The sequence below is a fragment of the Wyeomyia smithii genome, chromosome 3, assembly GCF_029784165.1.
Source record: "Wyeomyia smithii strain HCP4-BCI-WySm-NY-G18 chromosome 3, ASM2978416v1, whole genome shotgun sequence".
Taxonomy (NCBI): Eukaryota; Metazoa; Arthropoda; class Insecta; order Diptera; family Culicidae; genus Wyeomyia; species Wyeomyia smithii.
In genome coordinates this window covers 190525259-190548028 of record NC_073696.1, presented here as the reverse complement: position 1 = coordinate 190548028, position 22770 = coordinate 190525259, and the positions used below count along the sequence as shown (strand labels likewise).

The 22770-nt window shown below is 36.7% G+C and overlaps 1 protein-coding gene and 1 pseudogene across 7 annotated transcripts in view; both read left to right on the top strand.

The window, feature by feature from the left end:
• LOC129733224 (ras-specific guanine nucleotide-releasing factor 2-like) overlaps positions 1–22770 on the top strand; it is a 502518-nt gene that overhangs the window by 347088 nt on the left and 132660 nt on the right. The gene's annotated exons all lie outside the window — the stretch shown is intronic.
• On the top strand, positions 5938–6722 carry LOC129728944 (uncharacterized; annotated as a pseudogene).

Here is a 22770-nt window from a genome sequence, read left to right as displayed (position 1 = left end):
TCAGGTCAAGTTGAGATGCACCGTTGTTATGGAAGAACGTTGGTTCGCATCCAAGACATGTCATATCAATGGAATTCAATGTTGTTTGGAAATCGTTCACTTTTTTCAATGACCCGTTGAGCATGTTGACGTTAAAGTCGCCCACTAATATAATGTTGTCATAACTGTCTCCAAGCAGACTTATTTTATCGTGAAGCAATTCATCGCAAAAAGACGAGGTGGATTATAGAAAGTACCAAGCAAAATTTTACAACCACGAACGTTCAATGCTGCAAAAATGAATTCGGTGTTTTCCGTACCAGAAACATTAGTTGACGTACCGTGCTGGATCGAAATCCGTACACCTAAGCACATGATAATCTTCGACGGTCAATATAAAATCAAGAAATCACATATTGCTTTAAACTGACATATTTACCTATAGGTCTACTTATATTTTATCACTATTTTCCAGCAAAATGATTGAAATCACTCTGAAACTTGAAAAAATCATGTTTAAATAGAACATGTTTTGAATCGAAATCCGTACACAGTTTTTTGTCTGAATCAAAACCCGTACACTTTTGAATCAAAATCCGCACACACGCGATATAGACTGGATCAAAGTTCATACAACAATAAATCAAACTCCGTATAGATGAAGAAGTACAAAAATGAACATCTTTTATTTATAATTTATCTTTAAATTACCGAATAAGTATATTTTGAGGATCAACTGGCTTCTAAAGTTTCACACGGTTTTCTAATTTTTGATATCAGCTGAAATAGTGCAATTTTCGTAGCGTTTCGTAGTAACCGGAACGCCGGAACCTCTCGAAGCTTCCCGGTACGACTTTCCCTTGCGCACCTCAGTCACAGCTCGTTTAAAATTGTTTGCCGTATATTTATACTTGTTTTCTTCCATTATATGCTGAAAACAAGAAGAAAGTTCAACAATATATGCATGATACACACGCTGTACGGATTTCGATTCAAGCAAATAAAAAGAATCAAAATCCGTACGGCAGAGTTTTTGTTGAATAAATACAACTTACACTATTTATTAGACAATATACAGCTCGAAAATGACAAAGACTTACCTTTTCTATCAATTTTAAAAAGATTCACAGAGTAAAACACTTATATCCCACTTGAAAATCGTTTTTATCTGAAGAACGTTTCCTTAGTAAATTCTCTAACAATACAACGAAATGACAACTGAAACCGATACACGATTGATTTTTTATTTTTAATATTTTTATTTCATGGCCTACTGGCGCATAGTTTAATTTATCAGAAGGCCAACAACTCAACGGATATGTACATGTAACTATCATATAAATTTTCACTTTTATAATGCTTAAAACTGAAGAAAAACATCAAGGTGTACGGATTTCGATACTGTACGGGTTTCGATCCAGCACGGTACTCACGAGGTCGAATCTGATGCTTTTTTTAACATACAATAGAATTCCTCCACCCAATCTACCTGCTCTGTCATGCCTTATCGTTCTATAGTTATCTATGGAAATCACACTATCATCGATTTTATCGTTTAACCATGTTTCTACAACGCATAGAACGTCAATATTTGATACATGAACAATTTGCTTTAACTCTTCAAACTTAGTCATCCTTCTTGCACATATACTCTGAATATTTATACAACCAACAGACAATTTAGATACACTGAGAGCGCTTTTTAACACAATTCCTGGTATACTCATATTCGTGGAGGTCCTGTGATAAACCGAATCACTCATCAACACCTCTACTCAACCGATCAGCAACAGCAATCCAAGAAAGATGTCTAAAATTACCTAACTTAAAACAACACATTAAAGTATCATTTGTGGCAATAAACATAATTCACAAACTAACAATGAACAATGACGCATATTTTTCCTAATAGAGCTGTTCCGAATCACATATACATCCATTGAGAAAAACTAGCAACCGTAGCAATGTATCAGCAACATCAAAGCATCCAGCAGATCAGCGGCATTAACTTTTAGGAGGGAATCAAGGATAGTAAATATGATAGGAATGGAGGGAGTAAACCATATTGAAAAGGAACAGGGTTAAGTTGAATTAACTGCATGCAGCAGATCGTTCTCATTTGAAATAGTCGAGTGTTTACAACTAAACGAGACAACGCAAACAATTCCATCTTTGGTATAAACGTTCTTCAATTTGCCATCCTTCTTCAATTTAAGAGCAGCTGAGAGCGTCCGGCTAGCTGTGGTCGTGAGGTTCTCATTAATGAATATCCTCCTATCTGATTTGAGTCCCAGATCTTTCGGTGTAAGTGAGCAACCACGTAGATAACGTGCGAGAAAGTCGAAAAAGAGCAAACTCGATCAGAATGGTACCTGAGAGTTTCGAGTTACTAGATTTGCCCTTCGAATTAGTCAGCCGCCGCAATAAGGCAATTGGGCGGTTCCGGGCAGTGTATCCAAGAGTCGAGCAGATTGTTGAGAAGGTATCATCCAAATTTTCACCAGCGACATAAGGTAGGCCATGCATGACTAGATCGTTTCGCTTGGCCATACGATCTTGTATTTCCTCTGTAGAACATAAAGCAGCGTTAATTTGTGCCACTTTATCATCAAGCAGTTTTAGTTTTCCCTTGTAGTGTTGATAAATTGTTACAATCTCCTTACGAATGTGTGCAAGCGTAGATTCGATAAACGAATTGATGTGTACAAGTGTAGATTCGATAAACGAATCGATCTGTTAATGTTAGTGCTTAAGAAATAGCGAAATACAAAAAATGACTCTTAATTTCGAACAATTTAATCACAAGGGATACCGGGAACGTTCAAATAGTACGATACCACATTTAAATCATGTTGAGGCCATATATATCAAAGCAGGTATACTGTTGAATAGTCTTTGAATTTTTTTTCTTTTCAAAACTTCTGAACAGCATATCAAATTTTTATGAAGTTTGTTATTTGTAAGTTTGATAGATGACTCGTTTGTATGACACTAGTTATGTTCAAATAAGTCGTGTAATACTTTAGATAATAGACTTTCGTTGTTTTAACAATTTATTAAATAACGGTTGCTTAAGTACGATTACAATCAAATGAAAAGGAAACGTATAGGGCAGCCAAACTTTGAAACCACGTGTTCAATCATAATTCATCAGTTAACCCTTAACTAGCCCGTTCATCTGATATCAATATTGTTCAAATCGGTTGTGTAGTTTTTTTAAGATAATGAAGTTTAGTGATTTTCACATTTCGATACATTACAAACGAAGTTACAGTCTGATTACAGCAAAATTCAATAGGGTGTTAGGAGGCAGCTAGACCTTTCATTTGATACTAATTCTGTGGAAATCGGGTCAACCATCTCTGAGAAAAGTGAGTGAGTCCAAGTAGTCTTCGGAATATGTTTCTTTTCATAGCTGGATTTCACATTTTTAAACATAACAGGCAAAGTAATAATCCGTTTGCAAAAAAAAATCAATAGGGTCTTATGGGGCAATAAGACCATCCATATGACACTAATTCTATGAAAATCGATCCAGCCATCTCAGAGAAACATGAGTGAGATTAAATAGTTTCCAGAATACGTTTCTTTCCATAACTTCTGAACCACATGTTCAATCTTCATAAAATTCAAAAGTCAAAGGTTTTTTAGGTAGCCCGTTCATTTGAAACCAATTTTGTTCAAATCGGTTGAGTAGTTTCTGAGATATTGATGTTTCGTGATTTTTACATTTTGATACATAACCTTTTAAATAGAAATCAGATTACAATAAAATTCAATTGAGTCTCATAGGGCAAGTAGACCTTTCATCTGCAATTAATTTCATTGAAATCGGTTCAGCCATCTCTGAGCAAATCTAGTGAGATTGGGAGAGCGTTACACACACACATACACACACACGTACAGAAAATGCTCAGCTCGTCGAACTGATCATTTTATACCTTTAGTTTTTGCAGTGATTGTTATACCTTTCTAGGAGAAAGGCAAAAAGTGAAATGATAGAAATGACTTTTAATTTCAACTTCAATCCCGAGCAAGGCCGCGAACATTGAGATAGTACAATATCAAACTTAAATGATGTTGAGGCCACATATTTTGATCGTAGCTACAGTTTTAAACAGTCGGCGGGTTACATTTCTTTCTATAACTTTCAAACCACGTGTTTAAACATTATGAAATTCATTGTTTAAGGGTTTAAAAGCCTATTAATTTGAATTAAACTATGTATGCTTCTGAGACACAAGAGCGATTTTCACATTCTGACGCAGCGCCAAAACTAAAAGTTTGATTACAATGAAATTCAATAGCAACCTAAGCGGGAAATAGGCCCATCATTTGACACCAAGATAGAAAGAATCAGTCAGACCATCTCTGAGCAAAGTGAGTGCCAAAATGCTCGACTCGTCGAACTGAGTCGAGAAGTATATGACATTCGGCCATTTGGATCACTTTTCTACCTTTTAATTAGCCAGTGATCTTTAGGAGAAAGTCAATATGTTTATTTTCATTATGTGATTTCACATTTTTATGAACAACGGACAAAGTTACTATCCGATTACAATGAAATTCAATAGCAACCTATGGGGCAGCTAGACCTTTTATTTGACACTAATTTTGTGAAAATCGGTTCAGCCATCTCTGAGAAAAATGAGTGAGTTTAAACAACCTCAGGATAACTTTTCTTTACATAACTTTTGAACCATATGTTCAATCATATCAATTCAAAAGTTAAGGGTTTTGGAGACAGCCCGATTATTTGAAACCAGCTTTATTGAAATCGGTTATGTAGTTTCTGAGATATTGATGTTTAGTGATTTTTACATTTTGATACATAATCTCTAAACTAAAAATCTGATTACAATGAAATTCAATAGCAACCTATGGCGCAACTAGACCTTTCGTTTGCAATTAATTTTATGAAAATCGGTCCAGCCAGAAAAGTGAGTGAATAAAAAGTTGCACATACACACACACACATACATACATACATACAGAAAATGCTCAGTTCGTCGAAAGGGGTCGAGTGGTATATGACATTAGGCCATTGGGACCACTTTTATACCTTTGGTTTTTCCAGTGATTGCTATACCTTTCTAGGAGAAAGGCAAAAACATTGTTGAAACACTGGATGGCAAACTTCCTTAGCATAGCGGTCAATATTTTACCGTTTTCCAGGCTGAGAGCCACCCCGATCTTTCTAAAAATCCTTTTCATACTCGCGTATAAAAAGATTTGTTTCGCGAAATCATTTTCTTCGTCACTAGAATCAACCATATACTCGAGAACAATTTTCGCGTTCTACATTTAAATTTTGTTTGGCTGCAAACTTTGCAAATATTAATAGCAAATTGTAGGAATCGAGACAGCACAAAGTAAAAAATACAATTAATGACAGTACGCCAATTTTGAGTATAATAGTTATTAAATAATTGATTATAATAGTATAATAGTATAATAGTATAATATAATTATAATAGTATAATATATTATAATAGTATAATTATAATAGTTATAATAGTATAATTAAACATACAAGAATAAAAAAACCATGCACGCACAAATGAAGAAACCTGCAACAGAATTGTGTTATCGATAATTTGGGAGAACGGAAACAAAGTTAAAACAGAGTTGCTTGAAATCAAGGGGATATTTTATGAAGCAGAAAGAACGCAGCTCATTCCGGAAACAATTGACGGACAGATAAATTGGTTATTACTAGATGCGCAGAATTTTTGGGAAATACGAGACACACAAACATTTTGCTAATGCTAGCTAGTGACGGTCTTTAGAAATTAGCAACTGCCGGCGTTAAAAAAAAATAGATGAATTGGTAATCCCCAATAGCAACGACCGGTGCGAACATCGGTTACTATCCAAAATAGCAACGGTCAGCGTAGTGATTCCACCGGTGCGCTTGCTCTAAAGAAGTTTTCGGGAGTAAAAGTGTTGATAAAACATATGACAAGTGTCCGGTCGGATAATTTTTCTCAACACCTTTCAAGTGCGGTCAAAACAACGGTGGTAGAATCTATACGAGCAGTAGGTCAGTCGTACGGCATATTAAACCTAGAGAACTTGCGATCGTGTAACTTTAAAATGCCAATGCTGAATCAAGTAACTAGCGAACTGAACTCCGTGAAAACCGGAGATGTAGTTGAACTGAGAGAAAACACCAAATCCAAAGTGTACCTCGGAGTAGAAAATTCATTCACGAATTTATTTACTGTTGAAGCGAATTTTAACTATTGAATAGTTATCGGGAGATGACTACCTCATCCAAAGACATAAATGACAACTTCGTTAAAGGATAATTCTGGAAGCAAAAGGTTGAAAAAAGATCAAACGAAATTTGCATTCCTTAGTTACATCTTCGCAGATTCGTTCGAAACAAATAACCCGTTGGGTTAAAGGCCAGCAAGCAACCCTTAACAAGATTCTACTTGAATTTTTCCAGTGTACCAGGAATTATTCAAGGAGAGATTGAAAACTCATTCCTGCTTTAGTATGTATATTCTGCAGTTGAAAAATTCCATTCAAACGAAGAAGTTTTGTATACCTATTTCAAGAAATATCTGTAATGGAGAAAAAACCTATGAAACTTTGTATGAAAGATAAGTTTGTGAATGTTTTTTTTATTTGGTAATTCAAGAGGAGATAATTTAGGTTTAAATATTATTTTGGGCTTCAATAGATCATTCGTTTCTAACCATCCTTGCACACATTTTCCTCTAGCGATTGAATAGATGGGTCCAACACGATTTTTATCTACGTTTATTCCAGAAATGAAACATAAATACTTAAAAAAAGTAGCAACAATTACAGCACCAAGAATGTATCGCTCCCAGGTTGGCGATTGTAGGTCAGCTTGAAATAGCATAGACATATTCACAAACAAATATAATTTCGGAGGGCTACATCTGAAGAGGCTATTGGTATTTTTATCAAACTGGATTGTATACCTATTTCTCATGATTGATATCTGATGATTCTAGAACAATCGTTCAAATACTGAGTGCTTGGTAACAAGAAAGTTGAACCAGGAGTTTTATTCATAGTCAAGAGAAAACATTTTTTGAGAGACAAAATTGTAGGGTAATTGTGAAAACAAAATTGTTATGGTGTAATTAGTAATAGAACATTATCTAGTTATTTATTTATTTATTTATTTATTTACTGTCTATTTTCATCTGACCATATTGGTCTCCATGAAAGTTAGTGGATGGGGAAAAGCCTTTTGAGGCCATCCTCATGGAGGCATAAAAACCCCATCATCTTTTGTTAAGAATACATTTACAATTTTAAACATTTACAATATTACGCATTTACAATTTGTCAATAATAAAACTACAAACATTACGAACTAACATTAAATTCAACAAAATACATTGGGTTGCCCCGAGTCAGCATATAAAACATTGGTCCCAATATTATTCTATATGGTCAATTAAAAAATATTAGACATAGTCACTTCTCGTAGGAATTTGTTCGACGGTTCACCGAATTCGAGGATCTCTTCAACTGAAGTGAATGCTCGAACTCACTGTCACTGCATGTGACAGGTTCATTGTAACCGAACATTGTGCGATGCACTCTGGGTTGTAGCAATCCAGCGGACCTTAGTGAGCGTTGCGGAGCGCGAAAATTCAGCAAAGATAGGGTTCTCGGTGAGTCAATTTCGCCATTCAATAACTTGGCCACAAATCCGGCTTGCTGGATTCTCCTGCATCGTTCAAGCGTGTCAAGGCCAATGAGGCGACTTCGCTCGGAATACGGTGGTAGGTTAGCGGGATCACGCCAGGGAAGATTTCTCAATGCTAAGCGGATAAATCTTTTTTGTACTCGTTAAATCCTCAGAGTCCAACTAAGCTGATAAGGAGACCAAATCAAACACGCATTTTCTAATATTGGTTTCACGAGTGAACAGTATAACGCCTACAAACAGTATGGATCATTAAAATCACGTCCTATTTTACCAATGAAGCCGAGTTGTCGAGTTGCCTTAGAAATTATAAATGAGCGGTTCAGATTAAAGTTGAGCTTGGCATCGAGCAAAACACCAAGGTCGTTTACTTGATCTACTCTTTCGATCACATGACCATCAATCTTATAGTCGAACAGGACAGGATTCGCAATACGATGGAATGTCATGATCTGACATTTCGCAATACTAACTATGAGCCAGTTTCTGCGGCACCAACTTATAAAAATATCCAACAGTCTTTGTAACTCACGACAATCATCAATGGTCCGCACAGCCAAATACAGCTTCAGATCATCACCATACGTCAGCTTACATCCAGCACTTAATAGCAATGTCACATCGTTAAAATAAAGTAAGAAAAGGAGCGGCCCCATATTACTACCTTGTGGTATTCCAGATGTATTGGAGAACGTGGAGGATAAACAGAAGCTCAACATCACGCGTAGTGTCCGACCACATAAGTAGGATCTTAGCCAACCAACAAATTGTTGCGACGCACCAAGTCTCAAAAGCTTTCGTAAAAGTATGCGGTGATCAATTCGGTCAAAAGCTGCCTTTAAATCAGTGTATATGACGTCAATCTGGGCCTTTTGCTCCATGTGCGATATGCAAGTCGTAGTGAAGTTCAAAAGATTTGTGGTAACAGAACGTCCCGGCATGAACCCGTGTTGGTCGCTAGAAATGTAGTTTTTCGTACAAGATAAGATTCTCGAGCTAACTACAATTTCAAACAATTTATTCATGTACTTCTCAAAAAATATATGATTTTTCATGATAATTAATTAACAGCCATGGTATTAATTAATAATTAATTACTAGCCATGGCCTAAACACTGAACCGTGCTGCACTGGTGCGGTTTTTGTATAGCAACACGATACGACGTGTCTAGCTACCACCACTCAGTGTTAGTGTTAGACTGACGGCACGAAGGGCGAAACTTGAAACACCGAAGCCAGTGTCAGTGTTATATGATCGCCACTGGTGCTTTAAGCTTCGGCAAACACCGGCTCCGGCGGATCTAGCTTCAGAAAACACTGGTATCACGTAAAGAATAATATCATCAATGTGAGTATATTTGGGAAAGTTTTCCTTCGCATTAGGTCTAGCAGAGCCATATGGCAGTGACCGAGGTGTTTCTACGAAGTTCAAACATTCGGCTATGGTGCTTTCACGAAAGTAAAGCCCTCGTTTCCGGTGTTTGCCGAAGCTTGAGGCACCAGTGCCGATCGTATAACACTGTCATTGGCTTCGGTGTTTCAAGTTTCGCCCTTCGTGCCGTCTGTCTCACACACTTGGTACACTGAGTGGCAATTGCTAAGCACGCCGTTTCGTGTTTTAAATATATCCCTCAGTGCAGAGCGTGTTTTGGACATGGTTGGATAATATTACAAGGTATGCAGCCCTGGGAATGTATAAAATGGTGACGTGTGACTAAACACTGTAATTACTGTAATTAAAACAATATCGCACGCTTAGCCTTGGGGCTAATAGCAGTCTCGATCAACTAGATTAGTTGAGAGAATTCGTTATCGATATTGTTTTTGGCACATTTTGTATGTGTAGGATAAGTACAACGATACACCGTGCTCCAGTGCTGAGTCGAGAAAATTCCAGTTCGAAACGATCCTCCACTCGATCGGGAATCGAACCCGATATCACAACCGTGTGGAAGAGCTAGCCGACCGACATCGCTAACCACAGAGCCACGGGGACCACAATTACTGTAATTACAGACACAATAAATTCGTTTGTTTAGTGATTTACGTATTGTAACTCTCAGCCTCTCTTCTTTTTTCCAGAAATATATTTTATTACACTCGAAAGAACTTCATTTACCCTTGGTGATGTTGTGACTGTAGTGTTTTTTTTTCAAACAACATTTAACAATTACAACGAAGCTAAAGTTTGAAAAGATTCATTTTTGTTTTTTTGCTTCACAAGTTAGTTTCATTTGCCAACGAAGACAGCTAATATAATTATTGTACTTTATTTATAAAGTTAAAAATAAATCAAATATCTAACAATGTTGAAATGGAAAAAAAAAAATCCGGATAGATTCTAGTAAATGGACAAAAAATTCACAAGCACTCGCCGGCTCTTACTCTTCTATAAATTAGTGTTTTCAATATTATGTCGGTCACGATTATTTAGTGAATATCGAAGATAAAAATAAATTAAAATAACTTAGGTATAACCGTTGCAAAAATGTTCGATTTCTTGTTGAGTAGGGTTTTTGATCCTGGTTCGAACCATGCCAAAATTGATCCTGGTTCGATCTATTACGAAAAATCCCGAATAATCATTTTAAATTCAGTTATTTTAGATAAGAACGATTGCATAACATGCTTTCGATATCTGTCTTAACATAGGATTTTTTTACATAATAAAAATTACAGCCCTAAGTTCAATTATTTATAATTAAAAAGCATTGAATTTGGCTTTGGTTGTTCATATACGACCTGGTTTGTCGTCATTATTATATGGTATCCAAACCAATTATATTCAAGCAAGAACAGTTTTGAAACATTTAGACATGAATATTATTCCATTCCTGTAACATTTTTTCAATTGAAAGGTTAGTTAAAATACATTTTAAACAAAAATATGACTGTATTTTTTTGATCCTGCTTCGAACTACCGACGATCGTGGTTCGAACTAGCAAGCTTCCTTATACCACCGCTAGAGTCGCTACGTATTTTTTATATTTCAATCAAAGCAGTCCAAATATTTAGGAACTTTTTGGTGAATTAGTATGCTATTAGGAGTTATCCATTTCCGTTCAGTATTTGTTTGAGTCATTGAAGGAATATTGCATATTTGGAGGAGTAAAAAAAAACTTTTGCCCGATTCAATCAGTAGTTCGAACCAGGATCATATAAATGGTTCAAACCACAATCAGCATGGTTCGAACCTGGATCATTATTTCTCTGTCATCAAATATCGAATAGTAAATCATTCAGGCATTGAAATACAGTTTTGAGTACTACAATATAATCGTCATAAGTGTGTTATCACATTAGAAATCAATTTTGATACATAACTGCCATCATTTATTAGAAACGCTGAGATCAACCCAAGTGTATCATGAAAAACACTGAAACTAGTTCGAACCAGGATCAAACACCCTAATTTATGATGAATGAATTTTGCAATGATAGACGACGAGAAACTAGCGGCGCTTTGCTCCGCATATACTCTGCGGTACTGTCGCTTTTACCAACATGTTTTCTTTCAAGACATCAGTTTCTAAAACACCCTAACAGCAGGTTTAGGAATTGTTCAAGAAAAAGGTTTGCTTCGAACTTTTCGAAAACCCTTTACCTTCGAGACATCAAATTAGTCTAGGTTCATGGAAGCAAACATAATTTGACCTATTGGGACGGGGAGACTCTATCAATTTTTTTTAGATTTTAATACAAAGAATATCACAGGGAATGGTTGGTGTCTATTCATGTCGTCTGTGCTAGGAATGCTCGCATGTGATTGGTTCATTGTTCGCGTAAATTTGTCCTTGACACTTTTTATCGATTTTTACCGCTATGAAATGAAAAAATAATGATCACTAGCGTATTACAAAAATGTTCTACATTTTATCTATCCAACAACATATTGGTTATTGTTATCCATCATGTGGTTATGCTGTTATTGTCGTTTGGAATCTGACGCAACATTTGCCAGTTTCATTTCCAATTTTACAGAATGCATCCCAGTAAAGAAAACAAAGACAAAGTCGAAATGATGTTGTGTTATCAGTGTAAAAAAAATTATTTCTTGTAGACACTGGATAAAAACTGATGTGAATTTAAATAATTCATCAGTTCCAAAATAGACGTTCTAGCTTTTGAAACTTTTATTTATATCTTATAAATTTCATTTATATATTAATTTCATAAATTGCCTTCCGTTCAATTAAGAGAGATAAGAGATGGTTCGCTTGCTACAGGAAACTTATATGATAATGCGGTATTTTTTCCGATATTTATGTACAAAATCGTACCACTAAAGATTCAAAACAAATTACCATGAATAATCAACAAATAAAAATCTTTTCCTTCCTGCAGTACACCTTTTTTTTTTAAACTAACCACCAGTGTGTGTCATGATTTATCCGCTGTTTATAAAAATATGATAGCTTCAATTACACTTCTATATTTCTACAAATGACACTCTCAGCTAACCCCCAGCATGCAATTACTCACTTTTTCGTGTCAGGAAATCATAAATTCCAATGCCGATTTGAACTCCAATCGATTATACTGTAAAATCACGAAAAAAATTCTGTTTTATCTGCCTCAGATTTGACGAACTGGCCGTTGCTATGGTTATAACAATACAATAGTGTTACAATACAAAGTGTTTAGACACATGCAGAATGGGTAACGAATGTCTTTTCGATAAGGTTGAGCTGTTTTGTACTAAACAAAAATACGCGAAAAAATTAAATAAACAACACTTCATGACCCATCAACCATGACTTCATGAGCTACATACCTGGTTTCATGAGCCAGAACAAGGTTTCATAAATCTAATACACAATTTTATGAGTCAAGAGCGAGATTTCATGACCCGTAAGTCATGATTTTATGAGTATAGCTCATGAACTCAGGAGTTAAATTCGTGGTTTCATGAACCGAAGCGAGGTTTTATGAATCGAAGGCACGAATTCATTCATTCATTCATGAGCCGAATGCTAGATTACATGATCCATAAATGTGTCTAGCTCCCGAATTCATGAGCTAAACTCATGGTTTCATGAGCCAGAACGAGGATTCATAAATCGAATGCACGATTTCATGAGACATGCGCTAGGTTTCATGACCCGTAAGTCATGATTTCATGATCATGATTTGATGACAAATGACTAGGGACAGTGGTAAATCGCGATTTCGCGGAAGCCGCGAATTCCGCGAAATTCAGCATGGGCCGCGAAATTTACAGAAACACGCGAAATGCCGCGAAAGTAATGAAAATTAGCAACGTTCTTTGCCAATCATCCAAAATTTCGATTCGAAACCTGCAAAATTCATGAAAACCAGCAACACGAACAAAGCTGAAGATTAATGGGCATCTCTATGGCAAAAAGAAGCCTTTCCCTACGTATCCAATAAACTGAATTTTGGCAATTTATAACCTGCATGATAGAATTTCAGAGTGTGTAGCCATAAAATCGAAGTTGCAAGCTGAACTAAGTACAAGCAAGTATTTTTTTTTTAAATACCCGACAGTGAGATTGGTATTATAACTTTAACAGGTATTCGGATCGCAGACATTTTCTTGGGCTATTACGGTTGGAAAATAAATATTTAGCGTTCCCGGGAAGTCGGTAGATCGCGAATATAATACGAGCCTGCCGACACCAAAATGAAGACAATTTAACATATACCTATAAACTGTTAAGCACAGTTAACAGTTCCAAGCGAAGTGAAAAATTTGAGAAGTGAAAAAGCGTAAATTTTCGCTTGCGAAATCTGTCGAGAAAACCCGTTTGTGGAACACGCAGGTATTTCACCAGCCTGCAGTTTACAGTTTAAGTGAAGCGAAATCCACGAGTTTACACTCCGAGCGAAACGAAAATTGGCTGCAACTGACAGAATATAAACGCACGCAAGTTTTCGCTTGCTGCTCCTTTTCTCACTACCGTTTGCATGCGTGAAAAAAGTAAACCCAAGTGAAAAAGATGAGATCCACAACCTTCGATTTCGCTGGCTCGTATTTGATTACAGTTCCAAGCGAAGTGAAATTTTTGCAGGTTGCATTTTTCACGAGCGTGAAAAAATGAACATTTTCTATGAGATTTTCACTTCGCTCGGAACTCTAAATAGGGCCTTAGTCTGTCATGCAAAGAAATTATAGATCGTACGGTTAAATGACAGTATATTAATTTAAACCAGCGAATTTTTTCTTGTTTTCGCCAAAAAAATCACTTTATTCAGTATTTTTTGGAGAAGAATGCCGCGAAATTACCGCGAATTTTGAATATTTTTCATTTTGCCACCCGCGGTTTTTCAATTTTTTTGCAGGGAATTACCACTGTCTCTACAAATGACTCATGGTGTCAGGAAAATGGTAACGCACATGGTGCGTTACGAAGAAATGGCTCATGATTCATAGCTCATGGTGTATATTCATACCATGAAAATACATCCGAATCATGAAATCATGAGTCGTTTTGCCCATTTCCGAAATTTTATTTCTACCCGTGTAGTGAAGAAAGAAATGCCGGGTTTCAATTTATGACTGGTCATGATACTTAAGCACCCGTCTATCTAGTGACTGTTATGGAGTACTTGGTGGTTGAATTGGTAGAATTACTGGAAATAGCAGGAAATTTTACTAGAGAAAACGATAGAATTAGTATCATGGGCAAATGGCAATCCCGGAATGACGATGAATTGAACGAACGGTGCTTTTACTGTTGTGAAATACAATTGCACTTCTTGGTACCCCAAAATTATGTTATTGAAGCAGGTAGTTGAGATTTTTCATCACTTGTAAACAGTGGTGGGCACCATTCCGCTAATTCGCTAATCGCTAATTAGCGACGCTAATATTCAGTTAGCGGTTTAGGGATTTCGCTAACTTTTGAGCTGGTTAGCGAAACTGTTAGCGTCGCTAAAATTTTGGCCTTCGAAACGCTAATCGCTAATTTGCTAAATTTCGGAGAGAAGCGACAAAAGAACTATTTAAACAAACTGTGAATTGCTGATGGCGTACGTAAATTGCTTCGAAAAATGAACATACTCCACTGCGAAAGTTACTTTTGGACCGTTTGTTTCATTCAAACAACGTTGACTTGTCTTAATTGTTTAGAGTAGGGAGCCTATACACCAAAGAGACGCAGAGATACTTACCGTTAAGGCAACTGTCAACATCAAAACGGATAAAGGCAATGCAAAATTATACAGCTCGCTTGTTTGGATGTTGACAGTTCCCTTAACGGTGAATGTCTTGTCATTTCTCTAATATACAGGTTCACTAGTTTAGAGTTCCTCTCTTTACGACACAAGTGCAAGTCAGTCCTTTTACCCTAGAATGGAGTTCCAGTTATCGTACAAGCCACAGGAGTATTTTGAAGAACAAGCTCAAGGTCTAGATTGGAATTTCGACATACCAAGAACTTTTGTAAATTGCAATGCGCTTGAAATTATGACAACTTTGGTTCTACTTTTTCGATTCAGATAATAATTAAATTTTAAGAAAACATTCCTGAAGGCATCTTTTTTAATGCAAGCTGATTAACTTTTTTTACTCCTTGTTTTTACAAAATCAAGTATGAACACCGTTTTGTGAACCTCCTATTGTAAATAGCTCTAAATAGTAATTGCTTTCGTTTGTTTTACCACAAAAGATCAAAGTGATCCAGATCTTACAAAACATGGGCAATAAGTATAGCAATATGACAATTTACATATTAATAGGTTAGCGATTAGCGATTAGCGAAAGTTCCGCTAATTTGGGTTTAGCGTTAAGCAATTATCGAGCTAAATTTTCCGGTTAGCGGCTTAGCGATTAGCGTCGCTGAATTTTCGGTTAGCGGTGCCCACCACTGCTTGTAACAAACATAAAACTACACGTTTCATAATTTGCAACGCACGAATAAATTCAGTATTGCTTCAAGAACGTGTTTGTGGCCCTGAAAAGGGCAGCAGATAGCAGAAATACAGCGTTCTCAGTCCCGCAAAAGCATTTACGCTATTGCGTCTTAAAAAAGGCCAGTTTGACATCACAGCAGAAGTTCGACCTTTATTTTCGATACGACAATGGAAACATTGTCTTCCTTCAAGCCGCGCAACACGATACAGGTTATATTGTTGCGTTTAGAAGGGCTCTATTGGTCCGGCTCGGCTGGATGCCTATTAGCAATCATTTTGCGTACGTTCGAAACTGGGGACAAATTGTGGAAGCTTGAAAAAAAGGCGGAGCCATTCAGAAAATATCTCTAAAATAGAATGAAATTATTTTTCAAATGATTTATTTTTCGTACATTAGTACATATTCCAATACACGAAATAAAATTTTACGCAGATAGGGAAATAAGAGAATATTAAACAATTGCGAGGTCTATTTTATTATGTCAGTGCGGATATCGTACGCGATATGAACACGGCTTATTTATGCGGCAATTGAATGAAATTTGCAATTGCAATAATCGGCCATTTTCAAGGCTACTCCCTGTATTTGAAAGAGTATAATGAATGTTTTGACGTGGGACTACATGTTTGTTTTCTGTGAAATTGGAAATGAAACTGGGAAATGTTCCATCAGATTTCAAACAATAATAACAGCATAACCACATGATGGATAACAGTAACCAACATGTTGTTGGATAGATAAAGTGTTGGACAATTTTGTCATACGCTAGTTATTCCTATAATTTCATTGGTCAGCGCTGAAAATTGATGAAAAGTTTCGCGGACAAATTAACGCGAACAATGAATTTATCACATGGGAACCTAGCTGAAAACAATTCTTTTTCTTGAATAATTTCTTGTCCTGCTGTAAGAGCGTAATTAAAACTGAGCTGATCACAATCAAATTGATCAACCCCAATCGAGTGTATTCCCAAACCTATTGAAAGAAAAACATACGTATTCTACGTTAACTCTGTAGTCGTGTCTTATAAACAACCACCTCATTTATATTTTAGTGTTTTTGGCCATTTTATTTTAGGCTTGGAATTTTTATTCCGTATATTATGTGTATTGTATCAAGCCATCGACCGTTTTGCATACAAATTTTTTTTTATCCATCGGTAGAGTTATATACCCATAATTGACTTCATTGAAGTTCAACATATGAGCCGTTGCGGAACAGAGTGGTTTATGTGCAGTAGCGTAGCTGGGGGGGGGTGCGGTTGGGGCGGTCCGCACCAGGCCCACCACTCAAAGGAGCCCTAAAATCTTGCAAATACCGAACCGGTTAACATGCCCATCTGAACTCAACCTCATGTATTTGTGCTCGCCACTCTTCCCTCGTGATCCACACGGACAGAGTAAACGTGATACCGATGTTCATTTTTAACATTATTTTTGATTCCACTGACGCCGAAGTTGAATGTTTTCCGATCGCAGGAAACATTCGATGCAACCTGTAAACACGTGATAAAGGAGAGATTTTTGCGATGCTGAAAACGCTGTCTGTGTTTGTTTAATTATTCATCTCATTAGGCCGATGTTCACGAAGAATGCTTGGAGTAAACACCAAATTTACACGAAATCGTTAAACAAATGAACAAAATATGATTACATGCTATCATAGAATTGCCCATTAATGGAAATTTGGTAAACTTAGTTGGTTTTATCCTGAATTTTGTAAAACAAACCATTTTTCACAACATTCCCATACTCATCTCACCTAAACCACTGCTTAATTATTCATCTCACGACGACCCCATATTCATCACACATATTGATAACTTTGTTAATGAACGTAGCCGCATACCGTCGTAGCAGGTTACCTAGGTATCCGCTGTAGTTGTTTACGCGCAAATTGGTAGTCTAGGTATCCACTGCAGTGCTGTCGATTTATGTCAATTATGTTGGAATTATTCAAATTTAAAGCTTGTTTTTGGAAATTTAAGATGAACATTTTGAAAATTAAAGTATTCTTAGTGTAGTGAGTGATTTTGTTTAGTGATTAATACAAAATGTAGTCCGCAAGTGATGAAAAAAATTTGGTTGGCTGCTGAATGAATACGTTGTAGCCGTATAGAGCAATGGGAAGATTTCGTTTTCTTGGTTAGATGATCGAAATAAATGAGTTTTTCAGTGTAGATGCCCGCCGTCTCCCAGATGGTCTCGAGGTACAATGCTGGCCTAACAAGCCAGTCGTCGTAGGTTCGAGTCTTGGCTCGGGAGAGATTGTTAGTGTCAGTAGGATCGTAGCGCTAGCCTCGCAATTGTCCTGTACACTAAACAGTCGGCTGCGAAGTCTGTGTATTAAAAACAGAAGGTCAAGTTCCGAATCGGAATGTAGCACCAAGGGTTTGCTTTGCTTTGCTTTGCCCGACTTTAATAACAAATTCAGAGATTTTAGGTTTGTTTTTGAGGATTCTACTTCATGAGATATCTTAAGTGAACTAATAAGAATCCTTTCCATGGATTAGTTAAATGGTTTAGTTAAAAAAATGCGTTTTTTCTAGTTTTCAATTGAGTTGTCGTTTTATAATTATGAGCTGAGATGAATAATGGAACAGTTCCCCTATCTGTGTTGCTAACATAAAACAGAGCGAGGGAAATAACCCGCGTTATCGCGTGACTATATAATTTCTGATTTTGCCAATTAAAAAGCACGGAAAGCGAGTATCTGAATTAACCTTATTTTCGATTTTGCGGAAAACGGAATAAATAAGTATAAAAAACTATTTTTTTTGTTTCTCTCTATTCCTTTCATGAAAGAAAATACTACCCAGCCATTTTCATTGGGGGCCCACATTTTTGTTACCGCACCAGGCCCACCAAACTATAACAACGCCACTGTTTATGTGCCATCGAGCAAAGTTTTCAGGAAAAGCAATTTTCGAATATATCTATGAATAAAATTAACAGTTTCTTTGCGAGATAAGTAATTTTATCTTACTAATGTACATAGACCACTCTATATATATTCACTGGAATCCTCGAGTCGTTTCGGAACAGAGTGGTCTATGTACACGAACCTGGTAGATGACAAATAAAAGGATGGTAACTCGTATAACGTGTCACATGTTATATGATATATATATAGCATGTCACATGTAAGATGTTACGTGTAACATTACATGTTACACAACATGTTACAAATTACATAATATTTAACATGTTATATTTTTCGTGTTACATGTACAAAACAAGTGACATGTTACTTATCACATGTATTATGCTACATGTTACGTGTAGTATTACTCTGATTTATGTACATAGACCACTCTGTTCCGAAACAAACTGGCCATTCTGTTTCGGACGAAATTTCAACACAGTATGGATCAATTTTAAAGTTCGATTTTTCGAAATGTTCCAAATTTCCCAACTTCAGCCTCTTGAGTAAATGCGGTTCCGCGGTTCCGCAACGGTTCATATAAAACGGGCATTCGGCCGTCGAGCATTGTGCCATGTATTAATATGGCATAGTCAGTGTAGTATTGCAGTATTGTTACTTTGTATTCCTCCACTGGCACCTTATTCAAGCTTCCGTGTTGTATAAAACCACTCTAAATCACAGTTGATAAACCGAGAAGGCACTCTCGCTCTCTGCTAGCAAATATGGCATTCTAACGAGGGTCAAAAAACCCAAAAAACATCAAAAATAATTAGCAGCAGGAGATTTAACGCCCGATCCAAATCCTTACTTTCTAAGTAAGCGGAATGTTTCACTGGAAAACTCAAGTAGCCGTTTCAAGCTTGTTTTAACATTCGCAAGAAAGAGGTAAGATAAACAAGTTAACATGCTCCCCTCATATATCAACCTGCGCCATTACCCACTCGTAAAACAAAATCCCTTTTCGCACGCTTGCACAGCGCCAAAACCAACCGACCGATGTTGCATCCTTCGTCGTCTCGTATTGCCGGTTATACCGAGTGGAAGTAAACGGGCCAGCTACGAACCTGTGATGTAATTTGAGTTTTTAGCGCAATGACATAACCTTGCTCGATGGGGCTCCGCGTATGTACGAGTGTGGCTTAACATTCCGTGATGGCCGGTTTTGATAGGTTGGCCACCGTTATAGTTTATTCAGAATGTCTGAAGATGCGATGTCATATTCGACTAACTGGTTCCCAACAATCGAATTATTTCGGCATCAAATGCTTAGACATCAAATAATAATTTTAATAAAATTTTCCATTCTGAAAGTAAGTTGAAAACTAAATTCCGGCCTTTCTACGCTGCGTTTCAACCATTCCAAATTCATCCATCGAGAGACCAGGCAGCGCTGTCGGGTTCCCAGTTCGGCAGTTACACGTCGCTAGCACTACAAGCCAACGGCTGAAGCTGTAATAAATAGTGCTACCAAATGAGCATAGCGACATAAAATGGCCCATAAAATGTACTCTTACATAAATAACCAGTAAAATATTTGTACCGAAATCATTGTTCAAGAATTAAACGTGTAGAACACGTTAAATTCAGATTAAATTTTTCCTCTTCATTTCCAGCAGCAATTTAAATATTTCGGTGCTCGGCGCCATCGCAACTGCAGATCTCGGGGCAAATCTTTATCCAGCACTCAAGTCGGATCGGCTGTCGGGCACGTTTTTCCAGGAGGATTCCGAATAGCTGCCCCCACTGCCATAGTTACTGCATATCCTCCAAAATAACCGTGAAGACCGTCTGCAAGCGACGACTTAGTTGGGTAGAATTTAGCACAGGAAAGGAAGGCATCACGTCCTTCCCAACCGAACTTTTCTCGAATGCTCGAATGTCTTGCATGCGGATAACGGCACTATTATTCTTGCGGGAGCGAGAAAGGACGCACGGCATAGCTTTGGGCGTTACTGCCGAACTAAATCCAGACGGCAGCGAAGTATTCCGTTTTCGTAGTCTGCACTTATAATTGTTACCGTTGCTTTGGCTCAAAGTAATTCGTGGTCGTAATTTTTGCAGGAGCTGTAGATTGGGCCGGATGGCGCTCTAAAACATGACATTTTCACAGGCTTCATCACGGCACAGTTTCGCTAAGCCGGAGGTGTAGCAGCGGACAGAGAGTGTCAACCGACCGTATCACCGGATCTGTGTAGAAATTTTCGTGTGAGGAAGCGAATTTACTTTGAACTGGGGTATCACTGGAGCGCGAGAAGAGTAATGAAGCAGTTAGATGTTATGTTTACTCTGAAGGGGATAAAATGAGGCAAAAAACATCATTCTTGCTTCTGCGTTACTTGTCTAGGTAACGAGGGCTTTTAGTGCATTTTAGTTGATTGAATATGCTTTTCGATTATGATGTTATTATCGAACAAGCTTCTGTATACAAATTAATTTGAAACTGATATTTCGTTTCAATAGTCCTCGTTCTGGTATCGGACTTTCGTACGAAAAGATTGTTTCGAACGGATTGGGAAATGCTACCCTCGTTAAAGAATGGCCATTCAAACGAAAACGGGAATGCAAATAGTCGATGACACATTCTACCGTGACGTTACAGCGTTTTGACTATTCTGTTGGCATCATTTTAATTCTAACTTGTATTTTTTCATGAAACCCTTTGATATTATTACAGATTCGGAAAGTAGACAAAATTTCCTATAAGAATGATGTATAAGATATTTGTTTAATTTGTTTATATTACCTTGGGGAGTGAAAATGTAGCGTGACGTTACAACGCCCGAGAAATTGAGGTGTCGGGACTTTTCTTACAAAAGTCAAAAACTCTGCTCTGTTTGGAATTTTATAACAATTTCTTCTTCCACGATTTGATAACAAATAATAATCGAACATTTTGCCATGTTTAGAGTGCCTATAACTGGTAACATCTATATTTGGTTGGCGTGCGACCAGACCGAACCAAGCGCCATTTTTTTGAAAATTGAGTTTTTAACACTAGTGGATGTTAAAACTGATAGTCTATCTTTTATGAAAAAAAAAAAAAAACGAAATCATTTGAACAGTTTATAATGGTATTATAACAAAATTTCTCTGTAGCAACTTGCAGGAAGCATACGGGATGGTTAAACTTTGATCGCCGACTACTCGAAATAATGTTTTTGGCACTTGGTTCGGTCTGGTCGCACGCCGACCATTTGAGAAGCTTTTACATTTCGTGACGTTACAACGCTCATTTTTCAGCAAGGGGTATTCTCACTCCGTTGTAACGTCACGAAAATATGAATCAGTCGATATCCATTATTTATCACATATTTCTTAGACATTTTCATAAGAAATAGTTCAATATCTGATTTTATGTATTTCTACTTCTACTTTATGCACTTGGTTCGTGGGGTTATCCATAAACTACGTAACACATTTACTTTGTCGTTTAATGTTGGGGAATGCAGAACCAAACTTAAACTTGGAGATTTTCAGTGAAGGAATGTAAGTTATGATCAAATCAATTCTTTTCATATGTGACATATGTATCATAAATATTATATGACATTATGTGTAAAACATATTAAATTTATTTTTATTGTAGTTTTTTTACAATGTCCGAGTACGTAAGCAATTTATTCAGCATTTATATTAAAAACAAGTTAACAAATGTGTCCTCAATTCCAATAAATACAGGAAACCTTTCAAAAATTATCATAATAACGCAAAAATGCCGCTCTTTAGCTTTCTTCGCTCCCGTAATATTTCCTTGATTTTTCAAAACTCACACTACTTATTCAAGAAAATTCGAGTGCATTTTTGCCGCTGAAGATTTTTTTAACTATACTTGCCCCAAAAATAAATAGCTGGCTTATTCCACGCTATGGTGTTGGTCGTTCAAAAATGTTCTTCTCATCGTTAAATGTGGTGATGTCACGTCCCGTAATTGCGATTACTATCACATTCGGAAGATTGGCTTGAGCGATGCGGACGAAATATTCATATCATTAATACGGTTACCTTGCGTCAACAGTTTTTCTCTTAGGGAACATTCGCATGTTACGTAACGCGGAAGTTGACAATTTTCAATCCCCCCTCACGCAATGCATTGTAATATAATATAATAGAATAATATTAGAATTTTCTAGAATGTAACGTTACTCATGGATGACCCACAGTTTAATAATTAAAAACATTAATCCACTTTACAAAATTTATTCACTGTTATATGACAGATGTAACGTTAACTAATTTAGACGCATCAAGTATATATTTAAACATAGACTAATATTTGTTTATTTGTTTAAT